The 25243-nt window shown below is 45.1% G+C and overlaps 1 long non-coding RNA gene across 1 annotated transcript in view; it reads left to right on the top strand.

Annotated features, from left to right (window-relative positions):
* Positions 1 to 25243, top strand: part of LOC130533578 (uncharacterized) — a 51008-nt gene that overhangs the window by 1731 nt on the left and 24034 nt on the right. Inside the window, exon 2 of the long non-coding RNA XR_008952616.1 lies at positions 22937 to 23056. This is a non-coding gene — a long non-coding RNA (uncharacterized LOC130533578). The remainder of the gene's footprint in view (positions 1 to 22936; positions 23057 to 25243) is intronic.

Raw genomic sequence — 25243 nt, 5'->3', positions numbered from 1 at the left:
TTTTCCCATATTCAGGTTGTAAATGTTTCAACATTTGCCAAATTTTGCTAAAATTCAAACACAAAACAAACTAAAATTTGTGGCATTTTAAGTTCAATTTTGTTTAGTCTAAGTTTTAAAAGCTACAATATACAATTCTTCATTTGAATTCTTGACAAAAGTGACATTTGTTCTGCAGTTCCCAGCTGTCTTGATTATAGAACGTTAAATTCATTATTTAGGACAAAATGTCTGATGTGACCTCTTTGACCTCTTTTCGCAGCCTCTTATTTCAGAGACTGACCTGAAATCAACTACTGACAGGAGACAGGTTTTTTTTTTTACACTTGCCTGAACATAATCTGTGTTTTTCAGGGTTTTTACAGCAAAGCGTTCAGAGGAAGATTAGAGGAAAGAACACACAGTCTGCCGTTTGTGTTAGAGGAATTTTGCTTTATTACTAAACACCAAAGGAAGCGTTCCGGCACCTAATCACAGCTAACCTTATCTATTGATACGTCCAGATAAATTTCAATAATCTGATCGAGGGCCAGTGTCTCTGAGCCAAAGACATGGACGTGATGTAAAGTCCACTCGAACTGATTAGTCTGTGAAGTGCGCTTGTTACACATTCAGCCATCACGCTCGATTACTGTTGGCGTTTTCCTTCTAATGCTGCCACCAGGGTAGCGTGGAGGGACACGGCAAGACCGCGACGTGTTTGGTGACTGATGGAAATCCAGTTGGAAAATTAGAGATCCTTTTATTGCCTTAACAAATCCGGCGGCAGTGATTTATTATTGTCCTGCAGTAACAGTGGAGTGTTAAAGTTATTCTTTTTCTTACACACCTCCTGGTTCTTTTCACACTCCTTTGTACTTGGCAGAGCTTAAGTAGTGCCAATTAAATATGTTATTCCATATGCTGCATTATTGGACATGTTCTTCCGTAATACACTCATTTCCATCTGAATCCCTCGGTAATGAGTCTAATACAGGAATCAAATCTAATGTGAATATTTGAAGCGTGTGTGTGAGTGTGTGTGTGTGACTGTACGTGTGTATGTGTGTGCATGTGTGTGAGTGTGTGTTTGTGTGAGAGTGAAATATCCTGCTGTGATTCTCCATCTGGACCATGCAGTATTGGAATGGACCGTCCTCCTTTACCATGCCATCCCAGAATAAGCTTCACTTTAAAGGATCAATGCTTTTATTATTGAAGTCGGTCTCAGTAGTGCAGGCTAATACATTCTGCATTGATCCCCCCTTTCTTTTTCACCGTCTACCCCCCCCCCCCCCAAAAAGCTTTATTGCCATTCCTTCCAGCGAGGCTCGCCTTTAAAATAAAAAGAAGATATCTTCAGCTGAATAAAGATTTTACAAAGTGACTGCAGGACAAATAAGCCTATAAACTGGGGTATTCACTTCTTGGTGGGGAGGAAAGACGGGGGAGAAAAAGAAGCCGGAGTTTGCCAGCAGGCATTTTGAATATCATTACCAGCTTTGCAGGGAGAAATTGAAATCCTAAGCATAAGGAAAGTACCTGGTAATTAAAACTGTCTTGCTGCGCCGAGGCTTTGATACCTGCTCGGGGAAGCAAAGGCGAGGGTGTTTCTGTCTGGATGTGGCTTTTTGCAGCTGCACAAATTTGCAGCGAGGCTCAACACGAAGCTCTCTGTGGCGAGGAAGGTGTGCGTGGATGTACGGCGAGACTGGCCGGGCAGGCGGGAGCAACATTTAGCTCCATTAATCATTTTTGGGAGTGAGACACGCCACTGTCGCGTTCATGTGGGTCTGCGGCCTGCATCAAAATTAAACCCCTGAAAGCATGCGTGCCCAAGCCTTATTGAACATATTTGCACCAGTGAAGCCAGCGGTTGAGGACATTAATGATTTGGACCCACTGGGGTCTGCTGCTCCGCGCCTACAGGCTAGCAGCTCGATCCCCAATCAATAGCTTTTTATTAAAATTGTTTGCAAGGCAACACAAATCCATAATGTTTTGGCTCGGGACGGGAGGGGGGAGGAGAGGGTCTGTGTGAAATATGTCAGAACATATTTATATAGTTTTTCCAGATGAATGCAGAAAATGAATGGCTGATATGCATGAGGAAAAAAAGAGAGGGTCAGTGGTTTGGCTTTATTGGAATATCCATTTCAGCATTGATTTTCATAAGAGATGCATTTGTGATGATCTTATTTTCTCCCCTCTCAACAGGGTTGAATTACATATCATGTTATCCCTGGTATTAGGGCAAAATTAATAACACAAGTAATTATAATACTTACATCTAATGATATGCTGCGAGGGCCCTATTGATTCAGGCAAAATGCAGCTTGGAGCCTTGCCTGACGACAGGCGATGATCCAGCTCTCCGCAAAATAAGATCAGCAGGGGAAAAAAAAGCAAATCTCCAATCTGCATCGTTTCACGCTGCAAATCTAATCTGCGGCCGATGATTGGGCTATCTGCTTTCACCTGCTCCAGACGTGGACCGCCTGATGCTGGTTAGTCAGGCCGCTGATTGGTTTTGAAGTTTGGGTTTGTTCAACGGCATCTTTATGTTATTGTTCCTGTCATAAGATGCATTGGAAGGCAGGACATGTGTTTATTTTGGGATGCTGCAGACAGAAGACTCACAATAAATCCTGTGTCATGCACACGCCTCTTAAATGATCTGAGTTCTCTGGAAAGTGTTTGAAGACCTGAGTTTCAGTGTGTTCTGCAGACCCAGAAAACGGCAGCAGCTGTAAAGACACGCATGCAGAGGATCCTTTAAATGCAGATTATCTTTAGCGCTCTGAAAAATTAAAACATTTGCCTCAATTTTCATCTGCAGCATATAGTGTGTATTTTCTTCTCTCATCACATTTGTCTTTTTATCTGTTCACAGGAATCTAAAAATAAAATATGAGTTCATTTTTTTTATTCATGCATTAGTTTGACCATGTTTATTCATGTTTATAGAACATCTATTTACCAAAGAAATCTGAGAAAATTAAATCAAATGGTGCAACTTATTCACAACATTAAATTAATCATAACTGCTTTAGATACGTTAGTTAAAATAACTGGACCTGTTTATCTTTATTGGAAAGACCAAATGATTTTTTACCTCTCAGGTGGGTGAACGGTGGGGCGCAGTTACAAATATCCACCAAAAGAGGGCAACATGATGTCAGATTTCTGCCCCCCCTTAAAACCCGAGCACACTTCCACAGCCGAACGCGAGCCAGCGAGCGGGGAAGAGGGTGGGGGTGAGGCGTGTGCACGTGGTGGAGTTGTAGGCGCTGGGTTAAACGTGTAAGTAATAGTAATTTACATTTATGCCTGGAACAACTTCCCCTTCGCTGTCAGTCTGCAGTTCAAAGCTGTCTTCCACTCCCCTGGAAACAAAGTCGGCCGTCTTGCTGCTGGCCCTGGACGGTGGCGGCATCAGCGGAGGGGATGGAGATCTTCACAAACGCGGAGGGCCCTCCTCAGCTGAGAGGCTGGCATCATCGGAAAAGTGACAGTAGTGCAGCAGGTGTAGGTGGAGGGGGGTAACTCAAAGTGGCTTTTCCCTCCAGATCCACCCCCCCCCCCCCTTTTTACTCCCACTCTCAAAATAAAAAACAAAACAAAACAAAAACCAGTGGAGTCCAAACCATCCAGAGTTAATCTTGATGCTCGGTTTGAATTTCTCAGCTTTGACGACTGACCTGTTGACCTCTCGGAGACCTGAGGGGCGGCGGACAGCATTGAAAAGGGGACGCGTCACATGCTCACGTGGGGTGAATTCTTTTGTATATTTGCACTCATGTACCTGGACATTGCTTTATCTTTATGTCAGCGTGTGACAGCAGACAGGGATGAGAGGATGACAGCAAACCTTCTCGGTTCCAACAACCACCCAAATCCAACCGCGAGTCCCAGCACACACAGACACAAAACGTTTGCCTCCGCTTATCTGGGAGGTGACTGCAGAGCGTAGCTGCTTTGGCCCCTTCCCCGCTGAGCTCTCCTCTCTGCATTTTCTTTAGCAGAAGGAGTGGTAGGCCCCTTTGGCACAGCACGGCCTCTTTGTTTCCCACCAGGTCGCCCGCAGGAGGCAGGGTCAGCCGTAATTCTCCCCATGACCAGTAGAGGGGGCAAACCCTACAAGGCAAAGACCTGCAGGAGAAGCAGGAGGGCCTCAGAGCTGACATTCATTATTAACACCAGCTGCTTATATCTAACACCATAGCTGTTATTAATAGGCGCGGGGCCTAATTAAATGTATTGTAATGAGTTTCACATGCTTTCATAACAGCAGTTACAACTGCAGTTCTTAATGCTGCAGCGGCGCCTGCGGAACAATTCAATTACCGCGGACATGCAGCACGTCTGTGGACTCCAGCAGGAAATGATGTCTGCAGAGGTCCAGAGCCGAAGCAATCAGCTGAATAATCGATTGATGGAAAGTCAATCAGCAGCTATTACAGGCTTGTTTTATGCTCCTCACATGTGCGGCTCCACATGTTTCAAGTCATTATAAATTGAATATCGTTGCGTTTTTCTGTGCTCAGCCCACATAAAACATGCGCTTTGAAGATGCCACTTTGGGATTTGGGGGAAAACAAGAACACTACAGGCATTATTCATTCAACTTAAACGCAACCTTGAATCCTCAGGCATCAATATGTACCCCGAAAAGTTACATCATATTAATTATATGAAAATAGGGACATTTTAGGTAAATGGTTTTGTTGTAGATTTGTCTCAAAGCCGTCGACAACCATCTGCCCAGTGCAAATGGTTGTGTGTTTGTGTCCCCTGCTTGCAGTTTCTGCTGGTATTGAGATCACGTGCAGATGTTTTCTCTTTATCATACAAGATTTTGCTGGTTTTGCTGTGCTGGAGTTTCTGCCGGTTGGCTCACATCAGTTCGGTGTATCTGCTCCGGCAGACAGATGGTAAAAACATCGACATGGCCTTTGTTTCAGTTTTTATGATTTCACTCTAACACATTTGTGATAAACCGTCTGTTTTGTCTACACTTGGAAAGGCCTTGCCTCTGTTGGCCGTAGCAAAAAAAGACCATTCTGTGGAACATAAATATGCCATCAGGATCAGGAACATGCCAGACATTTAGGGAATTCCATCTCTGTAATGAATCCTCCAGACTAAAGCTCTTGAACATGTTAAACCTCCGATGAGACGAGGTGACAGAATACAAAAGGGAACCATTTTAGGCCATTCTGCTGTGTGTGATATATGTTTGAGTCCTTTTGGAGTTCCAACATGTATCAGCCTGGAAAAACATTCAGCTTCAATTTGGGTCCTACAAAAGCAACTGGACTCAGCACAAGACACAAGCACCCTCCTGACAGGCTGCCCTTCCAGCGGACACACACCCACACACCCTTGGACTTCTAGCTTTGTGAGGACTTTTGTAGACATAATGCATTCCCCACTACCCTACCCTTAACCATCACAACTGGATCAGTACCTAACCCTAACCTAAACCCAATACTAACCTCAACCAGGTCTTAAACACTTCTTTGAAGTTTTGAGGACCAGTCAAAATGTCCTCACTTTGCCGGTGGAATCTGTAATATGTACCAAGAACCCACATACGCACACACACACGCGCGCGCACACACAGGTGTCTACAGCTTCTGCTGGAACGTTCTTAATTCCAAACATTGGTGGAACACTTGAGAAGAACTTATCCTTCATGATATTTTGTTGAACACAGCCGAGGATTTTTCCTCTTCACACATATTTATTATCATCAGGGTTTTGTAGAACGTTTAACTAATTGATTATCACATACCTCTGCCTTATCTGCAAAACACTTATTTTGTAAAATGAATATTCAAGAGGGGCCTCGCCTCTCATTTGCCTTTGTGGTTACATTATTTGTGGAGAAAATATGCAAACGCAGGAGAAAGGCGGCTGGTTCCTCTGCTCTCTCTGCCTAATTACATTTTGCACATGCACCTATACGGAGCTGTGGCGCGTATTTATAGCGGAGGAGAATGAATTCACACACTCCCCCGGCTGCAGTCTGATGCCAGGCATCTGCTTATGAAGTGGCTCTTTCTCTTTCAATGCCTACGCCACCACCTCAACAGGAAGAGAGATGTGGAACAGGAAAGAAAGGAAGGAGCTTAATCACTCCTGTCCGTCCCCAGTCCATCCCCTCCTCAAACTGGTTCTTCCTCTGTGGGATCATTTTGACTTGTTTATGTTTACGCACCGTCGTTCCTGTCGTCGACGCCATCTTTGTGAGGCGCCTCGGCGTGATGGAGGGAGGGGAGGAACAGGATGGCAGCGGCAGAGAGCGAGAGGAGAAAGAGGGAAGGGCTGGGATGACAGGTGGAGAAGTGTGTGGAGTGGATTTGACAAAGGGACGGAGCTGTGCGGTTTATCTGCCACATCCCTTGTCATCATATATGTAGATTTTTTTTTTTAAGTTTGCCGTCTGCACCCTGTATGAGATTGACAAAAAGCCCCGAGCACCTCGCTGTGCCCGGTTAGGCTGCAGCAGCTAATCGTTCCTGGCAGAACACAGTCTGCTTTAATTTTAGCCGTAATGACGATGAGAGGGGCGAGATGATACTTTAAGGAGCAGGAGAGGCAGAGGCAAAAAGACAGAAAGAGAGGGGGATAAAGAGAGAGGGAGAAAGGGACGAGGAGAGTCGTCAGAGAAGAAGCTGTGAAGGTGATTAGTTGTTCTGGCGGATCTTGGCGGTGGAGGAGGTTGGAACACTAATCCTCGCTTTGGTTGGAGACATTTTCACGCAGTAGGTCCCTTCTTCCCGCCCCCTCTCAATTTTAAGCCCCGTGTCAAGCTCAAGCCCTTCTTCTCCAGCACTCACTTGCTCTCATTTCCTCTGCCTTCTGGCAAGCCCTGCTATTTATAAGGGAGAAAAAAAAATCATTTTTCTTTCTCTCTTTTCTGCTTAATTCTTTCCTGGTGTGTTTGATTTTCTGCCCTGCTTAGAGGAAGGTGCCCAGATGAGTGGCAGCCTGCCAGGGATCCTTTCCCCTCCTCTTCCTCCTCCACACTGCAGCTTTGTAACGGGAGTCGCCACAAGCGCCACTGCTGTACGTGGACGACTCGCCTGTGTTCCTGTCGGCGTAGTGATATGAGCTGGCCCTGTGCCCAGACAGTAGGCATAGATTTTTAAGGATGACATCATTTATCCAGGGTGTTATTTCGAAATCGATGGGTCTCTTAAAATCTACAGCGGGGTCACAGATTTGATGTAAACTCCCTCAGAAATAGGAAGGTGCATAAAAAGGAGCCCAGGCCAGAGAGGCTGCAAAATAAAAATGAATGACTGACCGAATATGCAGAATGTGCAATAATACTTTTAATGTGTCAGAAAGATAATAGTTTACCTGCAGAAAAGGGGGAAGCAACAAACACCTAACTGGTCATTGAGCAGGGAGGAGAGCTACTTAAAACTAAAGGAGCTCATGAGTTAGGAAGTAAAATTCAGAATAGGGAATGGAGCTGGAGCTATATGGGTCTAAGTAGAAAGATAAATAATTCAAATTGAACAAAAAGCATTTTAATTACTAAAACCTCTTAATGACCTCCATTCTCACAGGTGCATTTATATTCGTAGTATGCGCTCTGTCAGGTTTGACAACCACTGAACTAAACTGCTATAAATCCTCCATGAAAGGAACTGCCGGGCCACGGGAAAGGCCTTTAGAAAGATGAAATGCATCTGATTATTTACTTAAAGCAATATGAATATAAATGCCCATGACAATGATTATCGTGAGTGTGATAGATATCCTGCTGTTGGTTTTCTCTGATGTTGCAGATGAAAACAGAAACGTCCTGGTGGCTAATGCAGCCTGCTTTGACAAGAAAATATTTAGCAACACTTCCTGTCATTGGTTTGGAACTCCTCTGTCTGCAAAATCTGGAGCGTTTTAATGATACTTTGCAAACAATACACGAGAAAACTCTCTAACACAGTGATTACTTGAAACAGACTCATAGTGATTTTACTGATTAACACAGTTAGCCGCTAACGGAATGTGCTTTGCAGTTCCTGACTCTGGCCACTGGGGGCAGAAATAGGTCCAATTGCTCTTAGTAGAACAAATTCCTTATGATCAAACCTGGTTTTATTGCAGTGTCTCTCTAGTTGTTTCTTGATCAAATGCTGCGGCCTACCCACATCTAGTTAATGCTTCTGCAGTAGAAGAACATGCTTCAGATGCAAACGCAGCAGTTGCACTTTTCATATTTTCTTTAATGTTTGACACCCGGGGGCCAGTCAATGCTTACAGCCGGATATCGTCCAAACTGCCATTGATTTGTTTGTCCTTTGGCCCTTCTTTCATGGTTTGGGAAATGATTCATGCCTTCTCCTCCTTTTTCTTGTCTTGGCATCATCTCTTTAATCCATACACTCCTCGTTTTTCCATAAATAACGGTGAAACTGGACCAGCTTGTAATGCAGACTGTTTCTGCTCTTGAAAGGATGGCAGCAGCGCTCAGGGTGCTTCGCCTCCACGCATGCATGCACGCACACTATAGGAGGTAATCTGAATTAAACAATAGACTTCTTTTTGTGATGCTGCATTCAAATGTCAAAGTGAACACATGAAAATAAGGATTTGATTCTTAAAATCAGGTCATCAGCTGTCGAATAATTCTACTTCCTGTACCATTGTCCTCTTTGTCTCCTCTGTGTGAGCGGATGAAATTAATTTGCGTGACCTTTGCATGGCAAGAGGTCAAATTCCATATATATATATTTTAAACTAAAACATTATGTGAAACATGATAATGAAGGCTCCAGGAAGCCAAGTTTAAATCATTTTTCCACACTAGATTGGATAGATTTTGGACAATAAACAATTCACAAGATGGAGGGAAGGGCGAGAGGAAGGGAAAAAAGTCTGCGTAAATACATTTTTTTTCTTTAATGTGAGTGGGTGGATATGAGAGATGTAACATATGGGTTTGTGTGATGGCGGTTGTCATTAAATGTGTTTTTTCTGCGTACATGCTTGAATATAAATGTGGAGTCATGCATTTTTCTTTTTAAATCGTATTACCTGCAGGCTTTGAGGCTGTTTCAGCAGTGGGATTTAAATGTTCCTACTGTAATCTCTTTTTAATTTGGAGCTAGCTGCAGCGTACACGTGAATTGTTCCTTTGCATTTTCCAGTCAGACGGGGTTGGGGCCCTTAATGCTTTTTCTTGTGGTTTGTTTTAGACGCTAATGTGCACCAAGGCAATCGTGCCAGGTGTGTGCCACAGAGGTAAACAGTGTGTAAGTGTGGTAATTGTGCCACTTAGCGAGCGAGGCTGTGTGGATTTACCTCAAAATAACCTTCCCCCGACCGAGGAACCTGCGGCCAACAGCTGCATCGTTGGAGAGTCGGGAGTCCGAAGGTCAGGAAATGACATCCCTTATTGCTTTCAGACTCTGATCCATTTTTTCCAAGGAAATGTTCAAGCCGATCTTTAAATTCTGCTGTAATAACGCTAACATCAACCGGCCAGACTCACATGGGCAAATAGGTAGTTCACAGCAGAGATGAACATCAGATAAAATGGTGGTTCTGTTTCTAAAAGGAAAGAGTTCTTAAGTCATCCTGAGGAAACCTGATCTGTTCCTGTTTGAAGGCCAAACTGATCAGCTGAACTGAGCTAAAAATGCTACAATTGAAGATCAGAGCGGTTTAAAGCAACAGGACAATCGTCTTTCTGGTGGAAATTCCGCTATGATTGCTTTGCTGGTGTCATTTTGTGGTCACAATCTTCAGTTTTGTGGGTTCAAGGAGAAGAATTTGGCTGGATTAACTGATGAATGCCACCTCATTTCATTACATTCTGGTTGTTTGAGCTTATGGGGGGGCATTCCACTCTTGGTTGTAGTTAATACAGCATTGAGTTTAAATTCAAATTTAAACCAAGCCTGCAACTCCAGGGCGTGTGACCACAATTCAAGCTCACAAAGACCAGAACTATTAAATAAAAATTCCAGCTTTCAGTCAACCTTTGAAATGATAATTTTTTAGTTTTTATAAAGTCTGCTGCAATATCAAGGGCATTATAGAATCAAGTCATTATTGACAGAGCACAAACCTGGTCGTTTTCACTCAGGAAAATATGCGGCAAGTTTATAGAAGTGCGATTCAAGTCCTAATGATGATTTAGTTTCTTTACAAATCATAAACCTTGCACTAAATCGGTGTTTAAAAAACCCGAATAAGGACAGCTATTCAGATTTGTCAGTGTCAGCTTTGCCAGCTGGTAATGAACTCTGCTCTCGGGAGGCGCTTGGGTTGATGAACCCAACTTCACCTGAAAAGCCTAAAAAAAGAGGAGCAAATCTCCTTTAATCCTCTCAGCTTCGCATGTGTGGTAATGGCCAGAAGAGAAAAAAAGCCCACCCTGCCACCCCAGAGCAGGATCGATTTTCCCTGCTTTCTGTTTTTCTTTTGGGAGTGACCACTGGACCTCTTAAAGCTGGCGTCCTCAGTGGGACAGCCTCGGACACCTGAGTCCAGTGTCACAAGGTGCAGGGAGAGGAGGGGAGGGAGACTAAGGGGGGAGTCGGTCTTCATCTTTTAATGGCAGCAAGCGAGTGAGGAGCGAAAGAGGGGGAGCGGTTAGTTCTGATAGATATTGATAGAGATTGTAATGAATGTGGTGAGGGCACGGCACCCTAAAGCGCTGCAGTGGTAATGCAGGGTGACAGTGTATTTGTACTAATAACCCTTAAAAGTGGTGATAAAATACTCCCCTCCCCTCCTGGAGTCCCTGATGGATGTGCTGGGAGTGATTAAACTGCATTAGGCTGTGGGTCCACTTACCCTGCGTCTATATGTGTGCGAATGCCTTAAAACACTTTTCTCCTCAGGGATCAGACTGTTCGAGGTTCAGGGCCAAGTGTCTGTATGTGTGTGTGTGGCTAGCATGTGTTAATATGGCTGCAGACCGACACATACTGTACCCCACGTGTCTGTCTGATGCCGTATTCCCGAAGGTCGTGGGAGCGGTGTCAGTGTCAGTGTCATCCAGCGCGCTGTTGTGTTTTGCCGTTGACAGCGATGTGCACCTCTTTTTGCCACAGGAGATGTTTTGCCTCAACATTGAGGGGGGAAGCCTGCGGCGAGACCAGCGCACGAGGCTCACTGGGAATAACATCGTTCCCGCCGTCATGTTTTTGTTGCCTGGCACTCACAGACACACGGAGGAGCTGGTTGTTGCGCAACTGTGGAAGAAGATTAGGTGAAAAGATACACTGCAGCTCATTATGCTGTATGTTTGATATACAAACGCAGGCGGACGCACTCTTCCATCTTTACCATGACATCTCAGCCATTTCACCAGAGTGGCCGCAAAGGCTAACGTAGATCACGGCAAACTACCAACCAGGGACGGAACTGCAAGTTGGAAGAAACTGCTAATTTTGGTGTCAACTTGCAGATTGACTCCAAAACGATGTGGAGATCAGACGGGAACTGAATTGTAATGGGGGAGTGTAGACATGTAGCCTTAAAGGGGATTCCAGACGCGTCTAAGTGGGCACTGGTGCCCTCTAGTGGACGGATCTGTCTGATCAACTTGTGAAATAGTAGCTAAGTGTGTGGTGTAGTGAATGATTAGCACACGGCCGTGATACAACAAAACCAGTTCTGGTTCTCTCTCTTCACATTTTTCAGGCGCTGTCCATATTCGTGCAAAAGTTGGAATATTTATGATAAACATATGATATACATTACACACACACACACACACACACACACACACACACAGATACCTTTTTTTCTCTCATAAAAATGTTTCTTAAAAAAATCCCACGATGCATTAGAAATAGAAATTATCATTCTAATATTCACAGAATCGTATGCAGAATTTCTTTTTTGGTGACCTCATGACATTTAAAATCTAAATCTGAAATTAATACAAGGATTAAGAAGAAATCTGTTAAAAAAAATCTTTGAAAATCCCATGTGTTAGTTTAAAAGTTTGGAAAAAAAAATCCCAAAAGCCAGATCCTTTAAAAATATAAAAATTCTACTGGATTTAGTCGGGAATAAAAAAAAAAGAAAAAAAAGAAACCCTTCCTCCTCTTCTTCCTTCTCCAGAAATTTTAAATGCTGCATCACTAATAACACCAAATCAATTTGATTTTCAAAATCCGCCCGAACGTTCTCGTTCCGTTCTGGTAGCCATCTTTTGATCCTGGAGGCCTCCTCTCCGTGGCTGGCACTCAGGCAGACTCGAGCCGCGTGTTTAATGACCCTCCTGGGATCCTGTACCTGATGGGCCGAGCTCAGCCAAGGCGTCCAGGTGCAGCAACATAAGCATTTCATTAAAAATTGAAGCCAACGTTTTGTAGCGAGGCCCTTTAAAAAAAAAGACGGTCTGGCACCGATCCAGAACTAGATGTATGCGAGCTTTTCATTCTTCTCATCTGTCTTGTTTTTTTCCTTCCCCTCCACATCCCACCTTCCCTCCACACCCTCCCTTCTTTCTCTAATCATACGCTGACTTTACGTGACCTTTCTGCTGCTAATTAGTGCGCTTGTGGAGGGAAGATTGTGTAGTTTACGTCCACAGACGACGACGGTGACGGCGATGATGCAAATGTGGCGCTGATAAATTGTGGGCTGCCATTTTTTAAACACTAAACCAAGGAGGAGTGATGGTTTTCTCTCAGAAATGTTTTTAAGAGCACCCAGGATGGTCAGATATTTGCCTAAATGGGATTTTTTTGGAGTTGTGATCGCTCTCTGTTGAGTAATTCCAGTAATTTGGTGTCAGTTCGGCAGCTCTGTTAAAACTGTTGTTTAGACTCAGAAATAATCAAACTAATGTCGCTTATTAGTCTCATGGGGGAAATCACAGTTGTAGTTAGTAATGAGTGGGAGGTATGTGTGTGTGTGTGTGTGTGTGTGTGTGTGTGTGTGTGTGTGATCAGCTGAATATGACTCAAGTTCTGAGATGAGGTGTTTATATTGTTCCCAATTTTACGCTTAAACGATAAGAGTTGTCTCTCTCTCTCTCTCTCTTTTTCTCTCTCTCTCTCTCTCTCACACACACACACACACACACACACACACACACACACACACACGTTTGTTGCTCAGAGTCAGTCCTGTACGTGTGTTTTGCTGTCAGTGTTGCAACTGTGTCGCTTTAGCAAATAGATTAATTGTTGTTTCTGATAATCAGCTCAGGTGATCAGAGCTGATCTAGTTAATAGCAACGTTAATAACAACACTGTTAAAGATGGCAGTTGGGGCAGTCAGGGTTCGCTTTGATGCGTCAGGAACGGCACGAAACAGTCGTTTTCATTTTCAACTCTGGAGGTTTCAGCAGCCTCGGGGGAAAGTTACACGCTACAATTAAAAACATACATAATAAAATGCCAGTCCAGTTGGTGGATTCCATAAATATCTAAATTACTCCCAGATACATTTTTCTTTTCACATTTTTTTAAAAACATTAATAATCTTTCCAGCAGTTGGACTGAGAATGTCTGCTAAACAAAAGCATCGGCATGTATATTTAATGTTTGCAGGGCAAAGCTGATAATCATGTTAATTTATGAAGGTTTTCTTTTATTCCCAGAAAGAAATTCTAGTTACAAAAATCAAGCACAAAAAACCCAAACCTTTAATTTCTTTTTTTTCCCCAAGCGTTATTTCCCCCTTTGGTATTTCTGAGAAGTGAAAGCTGAGTGATTACAGGGAGGTCAAAAACAATGCAGATAATTCAGAATAATTTTATCAATGTGCTTTTAAACCCCCCCCCCATCCCTCAGGGCAGCGCGTTGAGCTGTGTCGATGTTTCAGCTGCAGCGTCTGAAACTGCCAACCTGATCACTCACACTCGTGCAAACACTCTGCTCAATCAAATCCCAATTCATCCCCGCCACAAAGAAAAGCACTCTCTTGCATTTTCATCCTGCCACTGCAGGAAATACCTGCGCCCTTCTCCATCAAACATGCATCAATTAAGCCTCGGCGCGAGGAGGAGGAAGGCCATTTCTATAGTTTAGAGGATTTATTCAATTTGCATCTGTAATTGCGTGCAATTTACAAACTCATTATTTTACAATTTGGGGTGTTTAACAGCAGCTGGAGGGCAGATAACAGTGGGGGCTGAAGGGGTCTAACACAGGGGCCTCTCAGATGGACCCCGAACATGATGCAAAATGATGCTTCTCATTTCTCAGACTGGAACATTTGAATTCAGGTTGAATAAAAATAAAAGTCTGAAAGGTGGAAATGACGTGCAGCAAGGATGCAGGCAGGTGGGGGCATCGTACAGATTCTCTTGAGATCATTTTATTCATCTCGAATGATTTTAGCTGATAGATTTCCTGTTCTTATTTCACAACAGTAAGTGTAATTTAGTTAGCTTACATGCTTCTCCAGCTACGTGTCATCGAGAAGGTTTTTATTTAAATGTAAACCTAAAATGTAACAGTCTTCTCTTCCTCCTCACATTTATCTTGCAACATCGACCTCCTGGCTGCACCTCACCCTCCTCTGCATCTGCTAAACACCCGAAGTGCAGCGCCAGGCATGGCCATGTGCGGCTTTTTTGGCGGCTGTTTCCCGCCTGGGTCGTAGGAACGTTCCTGCTGGTTGGAACTTCTATCGTTTGTGTGGAGCTGCTCGACTCGCCGATACCTCTGAAGGTGACATGGATGCGCGGCGCTTGTGCTTTAATTATCTCTGTGTGTCCACAGAGCTTTTTTTCTCTCTCCTTTGGAACCGAGGTAGGTGGCTCGCCTACCTTTTGGGTGTTTGATCTGCGGGCGCGGTGGCCTTGTTAGGCTCTATTAGAGTCCACCGATTGTCAATGCGTGATGCCGTACTTAAAAATTGGATCGCCTGAGTGTGTCACACAGTGCGATGGCCTCTCCCTTCCCCTCCTCTCACAAACTGATGTCTACTGAGAGGCTTTCCACCTTTTTTTCTCGCCTCCCTCCCTTCCGTGAGCCTTTAAGTATAAAATTTTAATTAGGAACACTGACAGGTCTGGCGCATGATCCACAGCCTTGCATCCATCACAGGGAAAAGTAAGAAAGGAGAAGAGCGAGAGACACTTTCTTTCTCATCTCTCTGCTCTGCGCATCTCCGCCTCCCCCCTTTTCTCTCTGAGCGCCGGACTTGAGCAGCAGGTGCCATATTACTGTGTACAGAAAAGCAATTAGGCAGCATATTGGATGAATGAGGAGTGCATTAATATTAGCAAGTGCATTTGTCAGCGGCGTTTGATGCGAGTCCTTTTCTTTTCTTTCTGCAACATTAAGATTGTGGCGCTCATAAATTCACTGCTTAAACCACCATCTGCTGCACTGTCAGCCCACACTGAGGCGAGAGCAGAGGAGAGGGGAGCCATTTATTCCCGTCTGTCGCTCTCTGGGGGGAAAAGAGAGTGAAAGACAGATAGATAAGCAGAAAATGCATTCCTCCCTTTGCTTTTTTTCTTTTTAAGTTCCACAGGGAATGACTGTGTATTAGGATTTATGGAGATGCTCGACAGGCGACGAGCTCTTAAATCTGGCTCAAATAATTGTTCACAATTCCTTTTTACTATGGAACACAAAGAAAAATTCCCTTTGATTTTAAATTTTTTAAACAATGCAAGCCAAAGTTATTGTCACCTCCACGGAAACATGTAAACAGGAGTATTGGTCTCCATGACTGAAATGGTTCCCATGGAAACCTTTTGCCCTGTTTTTGTTAAAGTTTACTCGTGTGTCCTCATTGGTTTTCCCACATTTGTCGCCTCTAACCCATTAAGTCTGTTGCATGATGAGTGCGTCCCGTGATGGCTGGTGACGGTGGCGTGGACGCGCCGCCAAACATGGTTGCTAGGAACATAACGCTAAAAGATGGAAAAGAATCCATGTTCTCCAGCATGCCCTCTGGGACACAACTGTCCCCTCTGTTGTTAGAGTGTTGTGTGTGGACAGGTGGGAGGGTGGGCGTTTGAATGGGTGTTGACAATGCCCCAAAACAGTCGTTCCACCCCCCCCATTAAAAGCTAGAAAAAGAAAGGAAAAACAGAAAAGTGTCACTGGAAGATTACTGTCACTGTGATGGTGCCCCGCAGGCAGAACAGGGGGAGGGATTGGTGGGGGTCGGGTGGCTGGGAGCGGAGGCAGGGAGGGGACGCTTACCTCCCTCTTTCCTTTCTTTTCTTGGTGATTAGCTAAGCCTGCAGTGAACGCTAAGCAGCCTAACCTGCAACAGACAGACAGACAGACAGACAGACAGACAGACAGACAGACGACAGACAGACAGACAGACAGACAGACAGGCAGGCAGGCAGGCAGGCAGGCAGGCAGCAGGCAGACAGACAGGCAGGCAGGCAGGCAGGCAGGCAGACAGGCAGACAGACAGACAGACAGACAGACAGACAGGACAGACAGACAGACAGACAGACACAGACAGACAGACAGACAGACAGACAGACAGGCAGGCAGGCAGGCAGGCAGACTGACTCCTACTGTACACAAGCTGATTCATATGACATTTAGTCTAAATTTTACCGATGTGGTTGATGATTGTATAACCTTTATTATGTTGCGTGTGCTGGCTATTTTGGAACTCTGCCCTCGGCAGCTCTGTGTGGGGTTGTTGCTCCAGTGAGATGATGAACGGGGACAAATCAAATCCATCTGTGTCGTGGATCTTTCTGTATCATTAATAGCCCAACGATACACCCCGAATTTCACGCCGTGAACTCCAAAAACTGCACATTCTTTTATTACGCAGTCACACAGACTGAAGCAAACCCTAAAAAAATCAGATCTGACATCAAACTGGTGATTTTAAACCCAACTCAGCCCGGTGGGCGCCCTTTAACCTAAACTTGGGCCAGATTGCAATTTTATGTCAATAAAAACCACATGGAGCGCCCTCTGCTGGTAGGCTACAGCATGTCTGTGGACACACACACACACACACACACCCACACACACACACACACCACACACACACCCACACACCACACACACACACACACACCCACACACACACACACACACACACACACACACACACACACACACACACACACATTTCCATTTCCCGACCCAGCTCCTCATCTGTTATTATTCAAAGCTCTTTGCTGTCTTTCTCTCCCTCTCTTTTTGAAAGTCCATCCTTGCTCAGTAGCACTGCCAGGTTCATCAGTAGATTTAGCCGCCTCGTCGGCAGCGCTGCTTGTCCTAATCTCTATCACAGCCTCAACTGTGGCCTCGAGGAAGGATCAGACCGAGAATGAGAGAGGGAGAGAAAAAGAGGGTAAAAACAGATTCTGTGCCAGATTAGTTTTTTCTCACCCCTCCAATAAGTGAATGTGTAACATGGCAAAGACTCAACGCAGACCTACCCGCAAGTGTTGAGGGGAGTGGGCGGGAGGAGAGGCAGATTTGGCACAGCGCTAACCCTCACCCCCGCTCCCATCCTTCCTCCTAATAGCTGGAAGATTGTCATAAAGTAGGTTAATTTATGAAAGCTCCACTCTTCTGGCCTGTGATTTCAACCATTACACACGGTGTCTTTTTGATGTGGATGTGTTCATGACTTTACTTCCACAGCTTCAGGTTTCTCGCTTTGAATCCTTTCCATTCGGTTGCCCCCCCATATGAACGTGAATGCCCTTTATGAACCTGGTTACGCTCAATGATTCTTCCTGTTAAATAGGAGCTTTTTTTCCTCGCCACTGTTGCTCAGGGCTCTGGGTTCCTGCAAAGTGCCTCAAGGCATTCTTTTCTTCTCCTGCAGGACTCCTCCAACTTCCCCCCAAACTCACGAGGAGTGACCCTGAATAATGAAATTACTTCTGCCACATTTTCCCATCCTAATTAAAACAAACATGAGATTTTGGATTCATGCAATTCAGTTGGATCCAACAGCATCAGCCACAAAGTGGTGGAAATCTGGTGGCTGCTGAGCAGGGATCAGGGATCCAGTCCTCCTCAGGTCGGGGATACAACACCAGCACCGGTCCAACTCTGGGCCGTCTCTCCTTGTGTCAGCTGTCCGGTGCTTTCTACCATCACACCAGTCCAATCTTACATTATTCCTGAGTCATGTTTGCTGCTCTTGGACTGTAGGAAATTTCAGGAACACTCTGTGTCAGATTTTCATTTCAATCGTGATAGAAAGAGTGAAGATCACCAGTGGGACATCAGGCTGGACCTCAAAGAGACTGTGCAAATACTGCAGTGCTGTCTTTCGAGTGTGTTGGATGTGGGTCATCTTCCAGGTTTCAACGAGGACTGCTGCGCAGGACAGCTCAGTTTAGGTCAGTCGAATTAATTCAGGTAGCCTACTGCTTGTATCCACCTCTCAAAGTCTCCTTGTGGGTGCCCGTGACGGGGCGCGCACGATGCAAATCCTCGCCGTCCGCCATGCAGCAAGGTCATTGCTAAAAACACATCTCAAATATCTCTAATCTCACTCAGACACAGTAGTCGTGCGTAAGAGCAGCTCATCCACACCTCAGTGGCCTGTGAGCCCTGAGATATATAATTTTCTCTAAATTCACCTTTTTTTTCCCTAAGCTTGCCTCCATCCCTGCTGCCCTTTTTCAGTCAACCTCTTCCCGTCGCGTCTTTTTCAAAAATCATGGCGTTGTCCCTCTCCCTGATCGGAGAGGGACAATTTGTCAGCTGTATGCATGAGCGAGCAACAACAGATTCACCATCCATTACACTGACCAGAGCAGAGAAAGACAGATTGTGTGTGTGTGTGTGTGAGAGAGAGTGTGTGAGAGACAATATTTTGGTTGCACATATTTCAGGTAGAAACTTAGATTCCAATTTTTGAGAATCATTTGTCAACATCCTTCATCCATCCATTAAATGATAGGCTGTTGCATATCTGAGCGGAGGAATTCTTGCTTTGTCTTGCAGGAGGGCTGCACACTTTAATATGACAATATAAAAGGACACCTTGCCAGTGGGCCACATGCACAGAATTCAACCTTCACATCTTTTGTCTCTTTATGCCTGAACATTCCTTCTACTGCCTCCAACTGTTGCTCCAGAAAAGGATGAAATATGCTCTCTTCATATCAAAAATTGGACATTTTGTCCACCCAAAGGTGCAGTTGTTCCATGCTGTAGCTGACAGGACAACTCTGTCTTTGCGACCAAAGTAACTTCATTTATAGCAAATGTGAGGAAATGATGCCGCCAACGGTTAACGTACAATGAAATTATTGGGTGCCAAACAAGCAAAATGTGCATCTACCCTCTGCTTTTGAAAAAGGAAGAGAGGAGACGTGTGGCATCAACCGTTCAGGTGCTACATTGTTAGCGCCGTTGTGAAAACACATTACAGCGAAAGCTTTTCAACCACTACTGAGATAACTGCAGTCTTGTTCTAAAGAATGTGCATGTTGGAAGAGGAAGTTGACCTCACAGAGAACTTTAGGTCACTCTGGTAAACAGAGGTCAAACTGACTAGAGAGCTGTTTTATAACAAATGGGATCAGTTTGACCTTTAAGCTTGAGGTCAACATCACTTCTGTACTTTTATTTAATCACTTTTAAGCATTTATCCACACTGCCCACCCCCAAGATCAACATCTTAACTGAATTTTTATATAGAGGCTAGTTATTCCTTTTAAATCCACTCAAAGTGGCCAGAGTAGAAAAGATGCTGCTTTTTGTGTATCATATGCTTATGCATTAAAATGCATGTAAACACTTGGGCAGCGGCGTGTAAGAAAGACAAAGAAAAGATAAAGTGCAGGAAGAGGGCACAGCTTCATGCGCTTTGACATCTCTCCGCTGGTTTCTGAATAAAATCCGCCTGCATACATACATACATACATACATGCATCCATACATGCTGCTGGCTTCCCTCTGAAGGAGGTACATGCGTATGTATGAGGCTGTCTGTTCACCCTCTATACGCGTGCAGCCGGTTTTGAACGCTATCATTCCAAAACTTCGGCTCCAGTGTGGCACATGCACATGTATCAAGGCGTGTGTTGGTGTGGAACCCCTGCATATAGTGCTTTTGATGGAAGGACTGGGAGAGGTACCGTAAACATCTACCGTACGTGTGTGTGTACTCACACTGAGCACACAGCGGCCTCACACTCGTGCTGCAGCGGCCGCTGCGAGCGAGCAGTCGAGGACAAGTGCGTCAACTTCGCCCTGCGGACACAAATGTCCGCAGCTGAGTTTGTGATGGCTGAGCAGGTCTGTGTTTAGTTGCATTTTGTCAGTTAATAGACAGGAGTTGTAGTTTATAGTCTGGTTTGGGGTCGGCAGTAGCTCAAGCTGTAGGGGACAAAAGTTGAAAGGTCTCTTGGTAGCAGGAGAGGTGCCAGGACAGCGTTATATCACTGCTGAGGTACCCTTGAGCAAGGTACTGAACCCCCAAATGCTGAGATAGGGCCCCACGATGACTCGTCCAGGATTGTCCCGCCTCTACCCATATGCAGCTGGGATAGGTTTCAGCACCCTGTCCATGCTGCTGTGAGGGACATGGAAATGAAGCTGGTTTTATGCAGACTATCGCTTCAGGAATCACCAATAACATCTCTGAGAAGATGAGGAAGTTTTCTGAAAGCTTTATTTTGACAGCGACGGGTGAAACGTAAATTGATGATCTAATCAGTAGCAAGACAAAAAGTGCCTGGTAGGACCAGGGGCAGCCTGCCTGGCACTGGTGGACGGGAATATGTACGTTTTTGTGCACTGATGAACTTCCCAGTCTCATATCGGTTGTCATGTTCATGTGTATTGATTATTCTGAAAAATCCTGCATAAACTCAGTCATGAGAAAAAGAAAAGTACTGTTTAAAAATAGAAGACACACACACACACACACACACACACACACACCCTTGGCCACAGGCAGAGTTTTCACAGTAAACTAACCTTGATCAATAACCTGCTACGGACCTCAGCAAAACCCACTGTTCTCCTGACTGCTGGATTTCAATATCATGCCTGTTTGAACACTGTAGCCACAGGCCAACACTATGAGTGTGTCTGTGTGTGTGTGTGTTAGTGTGAGTGAGTGTGTATGAACCTATAACTGCTGCCGCTGCATGTGTGTGAGAGAGCCCCTGAGCGTCAGCGCGAATGTGTTTTTGGCCTTGTGTATCTGCACTCAAAGACGTCTTCCTGCATGAATTTTAGTGTGTGTGTGAGTGTGTGTGTGAGGAAGAGAGAGAGAAAGAGAGAGAGTGTCTGTGAGTGAGTGAGAGAGAGAGAGAAGCCTCGGGGTCTGCTGTGAACGGTGCTAACTGGCCCTCTGAACTCTTCCCTGTGAAGAGAAAGAGAGAGCCACCGGGCATGTGAAAAGGACAGCATGCCATTTACCTGGGCTACGGATGGTTTTTAAAACTGGCATCAGGGAGCCTCTCTCTCTCTCTCTTCCCCTCACACACACTAGACACTCCTGCCATTCGCCTCAAACTCTAAAGCACACCTTTGCTCTACTCGCCTAAAACACAAACACACTTCAAAAGTTTTTATTTCAGCATTTTTTTGACTTTTTATTTTTGGAAGTGGTACAGCCAGTGCTAGCCCTGCATTTAAAGAGCCTAACCGCTCCCTTCATGTGCCCTTTTCCTGCTTCCTGCCTCTGCAAAGAGGCCCCACCGCCTTGAAAGAGACAAAAAACTCGTCCACAGATTTCGTCCACTAATAAAGCTGCTGAGACAACCTTTTGGCTCTCTGAAGTGTGTGTGTGTGTGTTTGTACGTGTGCATGTAAGAGTAAGAGCTTTTAAAGGTATCTCAGTGAGGATAAATTCTCACTGCTGAACTTGTGATCACAGAAGAACCTGAAGCTACACTTGTGTGTGTGTGTGTTTGTGCGTGCGTGTGTGTGTGTGTGTGTGTGTGTGTGTGTGCGCATGCATTAAAGCACCTGCTTGTGTTTGAGTTGATGGTTGCATACAGCTGACCCAGATGTGTTAAGTGGGTCATGGGAACACCACCGCCCACACACAGGGGGTTATGGGTAGGCAGAAGGGTGTGTGTGTGTGTGTGTGTGTGTGTGTGTGCGTGCGTGTAGATGGGGTTAGGACACTGGGGCAGTGCCCTGATTATACTCAGATTAGTTTTGGGAATTCATTGCTCCTCCTCTTGAGCTTTTACCCCCCTTCCTCCTGTTCCTCTTCATCCTCCTCTTCCTCCCTCAATCCCTCCTTCTAAGCTCATTATCATTCATGTGTAAAATGATTTGATCACAATAAAGTTTAGCACTTTAATAAGATGATTTAATCCCACTCACTTATATCACGGATGAGCAGCTCAGGATGTAGCTGCAGATTTTCAGGTATATTATTACTTCTTGTCCTGCAGGTTTTCAATACGTCTTTAAGCATTTTAAATGATAAAAAAATGCTGAATACCCATTTCCATAATGATTAAGTACTTGTTTTGCTCAGCATTTAGCTACATCTGTTTTTTTTTGTTGGTCAGTTTACGTTAGAATGATTCTTTCTGATTCATCTGCATAATTTAACAGTGTTGGCAAAATGTGTTTGTCTGTTCTGAAATGATGATTTTTTTTCTTTACCTATTAATAATTTACCACTGTTATAGTGTGTATGAAGTCATGTCAGCACACTCTCCATCTTCCTCTTTTATTAATACAGTAAACGCTGATAAAAGCGCCACCAGCACACAGGAAGTGACTATGATGCGTCATTTTCAGCCGCCTTGAAAAGCATTGTTCCTGCAACACTGTTCAGGTTCTGTCTTATAATGGCGGACGTCCTTATTGTCTTTTTACTTCCAGCAGTCCTACAAATCATCTTAATACCGTTTGCTCTCCAAGCTGCATCACTCGCGTCACATGTTTGGGTAGGAAAGAGGCGAGGCCATTTTTAAATCACCAGAAGTCGCCGCTCCCGATGGCATTTTTGCTGAAGTGGAAACACGACACATCAGACATTGTGCGGGAAGCATAAATAACCTTCTGACTGGTCCCCCTCGCAGCTCCCTCGTGTCTCCGGCACATTTGGAAGTGGGGCACGGTGCCTGGGCGGGACAGCTGGGAGGCGAGGCGGCAGCCAGGGTGGCGCGGTGGCTGGAGGAACGCCAACTGCTCTCAAACAGGTAGGGAGCCACGCCAACTCCTCTGTCTGTGTCTGTGAGGCAGTGGCCGTCACGCTCGCTGACATTCAGAAGTTTGTTACCTGCAGATGAAGAAACTTTCTGCTCAAGGGCCTCTGATGCGCCTGTTTGGACCAGAAGCGCTCCTGCCCATCCTTTCTGACCTTTCTTTAGCCTATATAACCTTGACCTTCTCATCACAGAGCCATGTGAACTTCCACTAATATTGTTGTTTCAGCTCTCTTCAGTCACTTGAACTGAGATTTCGGTCTAAACTTTGGCGTAATTGCGTTCGTTTCCTCTTCTGGTCAGAGGCAGAATTCTTCCTACTGTCATCTTAATCATCCTCCCATGGAAACGGGATGTTTGTGGAACTTCCACAACGTAGGCCGCGGAGAAAAAAACTGCAGCTGACATTTCACTGGCTGAACGGCTGTCGTTTTTCATTCTCCTTGATGCTTCAATCAGCTACAAATCCTTCTGCAGGAGACGTCTTCATTCTCCTGAGACCTCCATCACAGTCAGCCACAGACACACAGATGACATTTCCCACTCCGAAGAAAGTCCAGTGCCGTTTTTCTATCAAAAGAATGTAAAACTCAGTGATTAACTAAATATATCATGCCATCAAAGGTGCTAAAGAGTCCTCATGTACCCAACGTTAAAACGCACTGGGGATACTAAAAATAACTTTGTGGTCAGATAATCGAAAGTATCATTTTCCCGTTTTCCTAGATGCGCTCTCTGTGTGGCCAGACGGCCACCGTGGCTGTATGTGGCTCTGAAGCAGATTGAGAACATCAGGTGCTTTAATTCAGCCGTGGCTCGCCGGCAGGACAGCGGCCAAACTGGCCCTCGGCTACACGCTCACATAATGTTTATGTGGAAGGTACGAGCCAAACTCATCGGCTCAACATGCAGGTCAAAAGCTATGATCTCAGAGATGGAATGAGCCAGACATGTGGCGTCTCTGCCAACTGCTACAAGCCCGTGGCCAGACGGCGAGTAGGCAGAGGTCAGAAGCAGCCAAGTGGAGTCCGGTGAGGGATGCCCCGGTTTACTGTTGGCCAAACAACGGCCCCAGGCTGGCTGGACGGATCCAACATGGCTGCCATGTCTGCGGAGACAGACAGCAAAGGCTGGCCTCTGTTGGTCTGATTCACTGTCTACTGGCCAGACTGGGAAATGGGGGTCTCAGATCATATCTGCTGTTTGGTTCTGGTCCGTTTCATTCTGGCGATGAACCTGGAGATAATGGATTTTGCACTGGTCGTCCAACTCGCTTGAACATCTCTGTTTGAGAGTCAGAATCTTATAAGAGCTTTTAGGTGTTTGATTTTGATCCTGTGATACTAAGAACATAATAAGGGACTGAAGGCCAAAATGACCTCAACCTTTGACCTCATAAATTAAAATTCTAAACTGTGAGATTTAGGCAGTCAGTATGGTGTGAAACAATGTAAAGTTTAAGATCTAATTTAGGTAATTTAGGATCTAAGTAAATGACATCCACAATCAGATTGCATCTACAGCTACCTCACATATTTTGAACTAGATACATCTTTATTTGTTAGCCTGCACTTGTGACGTCAGCTCGCCTTTACCCAGCATGCTCGGAGGCATCCTCGGTTAAGATAGATCCGTTCTGAAAAAGTTTTAGCGCGCTACACAGTGCTGGAAACAACGACCCCGATATTTTACATAATCACAAACAAACATGAGTAAGCGCTCTTCTTTCCGAGACAATATATCCTTTTCCTAAAGACAGCCTCTACCCCCTTCTGGGTGGTCAGAGCTTCCATTTGGCACAGCACGGCTTGGTTTAAGTCCAGAGTCCTTGAGGTGCGATGGCACAGGCGGCTTCTTGGCACACTGGCAGCTAGCATCTACATTAGCCTTTGTACGAGGTACAGGTGCTACAATGCATAAATACACAGGCACAGGACGGCCAAAGCCCAATCCACCGCCAAGTCCACTTGCAGACCATGGGAGGACAAACATGCACACAGTCATGCACGTGCGCGCACACGCACGCAGCCAAAACCAACCTCGACCACTCTGTGGCCAAAGGCATTTGCAGCATGCTCAGCGGGGAATCGCAACGTTTGGCTTGCCGCCTCTTTCTCTCTTGTTCTCTCTCTCTCTCTCTCCCGGGGAAAATCCATCTCACAGTGAAGAAATGAAGGGAAG

This window comes from Takifugu flavidus, chromosome 11, assembly GCF_003711565.1.
Source record: "Takifugu flavidus isolate HTHZ2018 chromosome 11, ASM371156v2, whole genome shotgun sequence".
Lineage (NCBI taxonomy): Eukaryota > Metazoa > Chordata > Actinopteri > Tetraodontiformes > Tetraodontidae > Takifugu > Takifugu flavidus.
The sequence above is the reverse complement of the archived record's forward strand: the minus strand, read 5'-3'. Positions and strand labels throughout refer to the sequence as shown.